The sequence below is a fragment of the Vespula pensylvanica genome, chromosome 7, assembly GCF_014466175.1.
Source record: "Vespula pensylvanica isolate Volc-1 chromosome 7, ASM1446617v1, whole genome shotgun sequence".
Taxonomy (NCBI): domain Eukaryota; kingdom Metazoa; phylum Arthropoda; class Insecta; order Hymenoptera; family Vespidae; genus Vespula; species Vespula pensylvanica.
This window is the reverse complement of record NC_057691.1, coordinates 1,197,579-1,204,449: the sequence shown is the minus strand read 5'-3', so window position 1 is coordinate 1,204,449 and position 6,871 is coordinate 1,197,579. Positions and strand designations below refer to the sequence as shown.

General features: G+C 26.4%; 1 protein-coding gene across 16 annotated transcripts in view; it reads left to right on the top strand.

Moving 5' to 3' along the window:
• Positions 1 to 6,871, top strand: part of LOC122630527 (TLD domain-containing protein 2) — a 198,376-nt gene that overhangs the window by 188,745 nt on the left and 2,760 nt on the right. The gene's annotated exons all lie outside the window — the stretch shown is intronic.

Here is a 6,871-nt window from a genome sequence, read left to right as displayed (position 1 = left end):
TTTTTTTACAAGAAACGAGGGGAAAAAAGCAATACGTTCATCAATAACGTTTTACTAATTTACGTTAATAAAACAAAACAAAAAAAAAGAAGAAGAAAAAAGATACGAGGAACATATTTTTTCTCTACTTTTGAACGTATCTCTTAATCCTTGACATTTATTCTATTTCGTTACGAACATTCTCGCATAATCAAATATATTTAACATTTGCTGGTAACCTGATTATCAGACGTTTCTCGTTACACAGAAATCATTCATACATCATTTAGAGTTTATCAAGTTTATTTATCAACATAAACCGTTCTATTAGCGTTCTCATCCTTACACCAGAAATTATGCGAATCATAATATATCGTTTTTATTCATTTTAATATTGTTCGAATTATTGAACCTTTGACACCGTTCATATCGGTTCAGATAACATTTTCTTTCTCTTTTCTTCTTTTTTTTATACATTTTCTACTTACTTTCTTTTTTTCTCTTTTCATTAAAACTTGTTTAATAACTTTGACGCTATTCTCAATGATACAGCGAATTAATTATTAATAATAATTATATAGTTTATATTTCAAAATTTATATATATATATATCCTTTTGTTTCTTTTTTTATGTTTAAAGATGGAAAATGATCGACTTCGCAATAACATAGATAATAATTGTATAATGTCTATTTTGAAACTTGTTTACATTTATATAAATCTTTCCTTTTTAGTATTTTTCTTATTTCTTTTTTATTTGTTTGAAGATGAAAAGTTATGTTGACTTCGCAATAATATCTCTTATAATATCTATTTCACGTGAAAAGATTGCTATGAGATTTTCGCGAGTTTCATCGAATATTTTTACTATTGCCTACATTTCTATGAAGATCGTTTTCCTTTTCTTTTTATTTATTTATTTACTTTATTTCTTTTTTATCATTATTATTTCTTTTCCTCGACGATTGTCAATAACGAATACCTTCGCATTTAATCTTTCATTTCCTGATCTCCTTGAAAGTTTATGTTCGTTACTTCGTCGTCTTTTAATACCTTTTACGAACTTGTCCCTTTTTTTTCTCTTTTCTTTTTTTTTTCCTTCTTTTTCTTTCTACAGAAAATTCAAGTTTATATATATATATATATATATATATATATATATCACAATTTTGAAGAATATTTACAAGGAAATATTTTTTAGAGGATCATCTTTACATATAGTAATAAGTTTTTATTTTTAACTTTGTCAGTTTGTCCGTAATTCATTAAAAATGGTGGAACGTATTCCTAATAGATACATATATGGCGCTCTTATATTCATTTCTATTTACGTACATACATATACATACATAGACGTGCGTTTGGAATTACGTAATTATACATAGCACTTAATTGATAGGAGGAAATTAATCTCGTCCCCTTTCTGGCACATATATATCGCTTTCTATAACGACTATCGACGTGTTGAATGTGATCAGAAGGAAATTTCGACTAGACGGTAGAGTAGAGTACCTAATTCGCAATCGAAAGTAATTTGTTGTCTACCTGTTATGGTAGCGATAATTAACTAATATGACATAACTCTGACGCAGACTTGGAATTTTGTCCCCTTCTGTTTTAACACGACTTAACACTCAGTTTCTTTCCATTCAATTACTTCAATTTCTCTTCAGATATTATTATCATTATATATTATATTTTATTTTATCTTATTATATATAAACATACATATATATATTTTTTTTTCTTTTTACACATATTTTAAGTAAAACTGTGTAACACGTTCAAAGTATTCGACTATGCTTGATTGCAATATAACGATAGAGAAAATGAAAGCAATTGATAAATATTTATCGATCGTTTTTATCGAACAAACAAGCAAAGATTCTTTTTGATCCTTTTCTTTGTTGTTATTATTATTATTATTATTATTATTATTATTATTATTATTATTATTATTATTATTCTTTTTAATGCTCAAGAGTTTTTATTCGCGTACGTAAAAACGCTTCTTTTATTTACCTAGAGTTCATTAATTCGTGGTTAATTGCATCTTTGAGCGTCGAAAGAAAGAAAGAAAGAAAGAAAGAAAGAAGAAAAGGAAGGAAAGAAAGATCGAAGGACGATCTTGATTGGAGAATAATGCACTCAAGGTCGTCAAGGATCCCCGTTGCTACTCTATGGAATTTATACGTACTTGACATTAAATCGAAAGGGAGGGAGAGAGAGAGAGAGAGAGTGAGAGAGTAAATTTCTGTTTTTTCTCACAAACTCCTTGCAACGCGACAGCCATTTAAAGAAATCCGCTGGTAAGTTTGCCTCCGAACTCAGTATCGAACGTTTCGATCGTTCGGAACAGTCGAATCGAGAATCGAATCGTTGTTACGCACAATTTCGGTTGAGTTTTATAAAGTGTAATAAGATATAACTTTGAAAGAGAATATCTTTTTTTGAAAATTTTGAAAAGTCCTACATAGTGTTAAAAATATTTCGAAGAGACGATATTTCATCAAAACGTTTGTCGATCTAACGCCTAACGCTATGTTCGCCGATCCTTGTCCAATTCTTAATTACGTGTTTCAACATTCCTCCAGAATGCTTTCGGTAAGAATTTATTTCTTTTCCTTTTTTTTTCCTTTTTTCTTTTATCTTTTTTTCTCTTTCTTTAATCGATTTTTGATCTTTGACAATTTGTTATTAATTAAAATATTAAAAAAGAGTTTTGTTTTGTTGTTGTTAAAAGAGATTGTCATATACAAAGTACAATTATAAAAAATACAATATAAAAATTTATTTATATAAAATTTAGTTGTATAAGAAATACAATATAATATAATATATTATCAACGTTCTGACAAAACTCAGATGTTACATTAAAATGATTGCTCTCATAAAAATCTATATTAAAAACGAATTGTTATAAAATCGACGAAACTAAATATCTCTGATATTAATATCCTTCGATAATAATTCATTAACAAATAAACAAAATGATTATAATTTTATGATACATTATACCGAAGGTCTAGCTTTTATTAAAAATTATATACGTACATATAACGCATACGCACACTTATGTATACGTATACATATGTATGAACTCGGTTTTCGATCATGAACGTTGACAAGTATCGTGTATCTAACTAGCGGTTTAAATTTCACGTTCGCGAAGGAAGCACATGGGTTTCTGCTTGCATGGTGCATAACAAACGAGGATGAATGTTATTATGCCATCGACATTGTCCTAAGTATAAGTACATGATGATGCATGAGACAAGACGTGTTCGTATCATGTCTTTACATTGCGTATCTGTCTCTCTATCCGTCTGTTTCTCTCTCTCTCTCTCTTTCTTCCATCATTGTACGACATGTTAATTAACGTTAAATAGATAAAGCGACGGATATAAATTTGAAATGTACTGCATCAAGAGACGAACTCAGGGGTAACTTATATGACAAATTACGATGTATTAATTTGTGTGCGTGTGTGCGCGCGAGCACATCGATGTTAATCGTTAAATCCTTCGATACTTAAAACATACGCTTTTGTTTTCGAAATCTTCGGTTTTCCTATACTCAACGAACGATATAATTGTGTATATATATATATATATATATATATATGTAGATTAATTAATATTGACGATAAATGTGATTACAAAAAGAGTAGGATAAGATGCTAGTCATATTTTTCGTATACAAGATAATTAGATTTTTTGGATTAAGAAGCAAATACTCGAAGATGAATGATCGACTCTTTTTCTTTTTTTGTTTAATTTATTTTTATATATTCTTTATTTATTACCTATTTGTTCATTTATTCTCTTATCTTTTTTTATTTTTAATTCCGCGATTATATGGATAATATAAATTTCTTGATTGTCGATAATAAACAATTGTTTTTAAATAGAACATTTTCTGCATATATATATATATATATATATATATATATATATATATATACACAGCATATTATATATTTAAAATTATATAATATATATATGTGTATGTAAAAAAAATTATTATTAATTTAATATGTATATATATATATATATATATTTAATTAAATGACAATAAATATATACGAGATGAATAATAAACGAGACGTGAACTTTGACTTGGAATATTGATGTCTTATCAAATGACGATAACATTCGTAATGTACAGTCGTACAATCGATCGTTATTTAATAAAGGGATCTCTGAGTATCTCTCAGTACTTTTTGTCGACGTATACGAACAAAGCGAATTTAATAAGATGAAAGATAATCATGATAATTCTTCTTCGATGCCTCGAGTGTCTAGAGTATCAAAAAATTCGCATACTTTTTTATCACCTTGACCTCGTGCGACTTTTCTCTATCTATCTCTCTCTCCTCTCTCTCTCTCTCTCTCTCTATTTTATCATCGTATTCATGGAAAAGAAAAGAAAAGATAAAGAAAAAGCGAATAAGTATCTATATTTTTTTCATGATTAGAATAAAATTCTTTGAATTGTTTTTTTTATTTACAAAAGAAACATGGAATTTAATGAATAAGTAAAATGATAAAAGAAGGAATCATTAATAATTTTTTTAATTGATTACAAAATTTCCTCAAAACAATACACATATTATTGTAGAATAATCTTCTTCTTATTTTTCTATTCGAGGTGATTCTTTTTTTCTATTTTTTAATTGTCTCTTATTCATTACATTCGAAATGAATTAAATATAAATATAACATCAGTTTCTTTTTTACATTTAAAATAACATTATATAACGTAAACATTACAATCGTATTTCACTAAAACTATAACTTATAAGAATTAATAAACAAAAAAAACAAAAAAAGAACATACTGAAAATCTTCGGTTATAAAGTAACAATTAATATCGTTACAATAAAATGGAATAAAATATAAAAATATATAAATACATATATGTATGTAAATATGTTACCTCAAACATAAGCTTGCATTACAAAGGTTTAAAATAAATACTTTAATCGCGATTTAAGTAATTTTCCTTTTAAACATTTGCTCGTCTTGAAGAAACAAAGAACGTCTCATTTTCTCAAATTTATTTATTCCTCTTTTTTAATAATATTATTATTACTATTATTTTTTTCTCTATCTTAGAACTATTAATTTGAAACGTTTAATATTAAAATGTTGTTGTACATCTCGTTATCCTTGTTGTATCCATTTTTTTTTTTTTAAACATGTATTTTATATCGATCGAATCTAACGTAGTTACTTATTAGTAGTAATGTGGATACATACATATATATATATATATATATATATATATATATATATATAAATACGATGTAATGGAATATGTGCGTGTAATGTTATACGAAAGAATCGCATGTAAGATAACTGGAATGTGTCGTCATACTATTTGCAACGAACGATCCAATCCTCCATGACCATTTTGTCGTTGACACTGATCTCTCTTTCTTTTTCTTTCTCTTTCTCTTTCTCTCTTTCTTGTTCTTCACACGACGATCTCTGGTTATCCTTGCAACGATGAAAATCAAACACGATCAGAATATCATTCATTCTTATTGATATTAAACTATAAGAATTTGCAGTATTAAACGAATATTTCTTTTCTTTTCCTTTTTTGTTTTTTCTTTCTTTCTTTCTTTTTTTTTTTAATTTTTATAATATTACAATTACATCACTTCAATATATTTTATATTATTTCTTTTCCTCTTCTTTTTTTATACGATAATCTTTCGTTATCTTTGTAAAATTATCTTTGAAATTTTTACTTTCGTTATCTTCGAAACTGCAATATTGAACGATAATTTTTTATCTCTTTTTGTTTCTTCTCTACAACTTTAATATTACATCACTCTAATAACACACTTCTATTCTTGTAAAGAATATGTTTAAAAAGACGATGTTTGAATGATGAGGTGTTTAAAAAAAAAAAAAAAATTAGAAAAAGAAAAAGAAAAAAAAATCGAATCGATCATTTATTTTCTCAAAGAAGAGAAAAAGGAAATAAAATTGTTCGAAGCGAAAGATTTACTTATCACGTTTAAGTATTTTCTTTAATAAGAAAAAAAAAAAAAAAGAAAAAAGAAAAAAAGAATTGATCTTCGATATAACATTAAACAAGGTCGACGTTGATACTGTAATGACCTATTGCAGTAAATCCTTGATAATTCAAATGCAAAATAATATAGGCAATAACAATTTGCGGGATAACGACGATGACAAATAAATCCGTTTAAGTAACGTGGTATGATATAAAATTGCGATATGGCGATCTATCTAATTAAATATAGATGAGACACCATAAAAGAAAAGTCTCGATTATGATGTAAATTTTCATAATATATTAAAATGACATGTTAAGCCTCTTACGACATCATTTCATTTCTTTTTTCTTTTTTTCTTCTTCTTTTCTTTTGTTCTAATCGTAACGCAATATGTATTAAGATGGTCTTATTATCGGTTTGTTATATGAACTTGAATTGCCAGCTGTATGTACATATTATATTATATGCAATTTAATGCGCCTTGCGATTCGAAACGATGAATCAACTATAAAAGACGGTCCAGAACAAAATGACAATAAATATTACTCGCTAATGATGATTCTTCTCTATCTTCTTATTTTCTTGTTTTCATTTTCGTTTTCTTCTTTATTATTTCTTTTAATACGTCAGATAAATCGATTTATTTTGTGTTCGATTAGTCGAGAAAAATGATTATATAAATGATTTTACAAAGAAAATTTTTACTGAATCTACAAATTCTTAATTAGATCGATCTAATTTCGTGAATATTTTTATTAGACAAATAATTCTAAGGGGTGACAAAAGATTTATTTATTTATTTATTTTTTTTTTTTCTTTTTCATTCTCTCTCCCACTTACACACATACACACATGTAT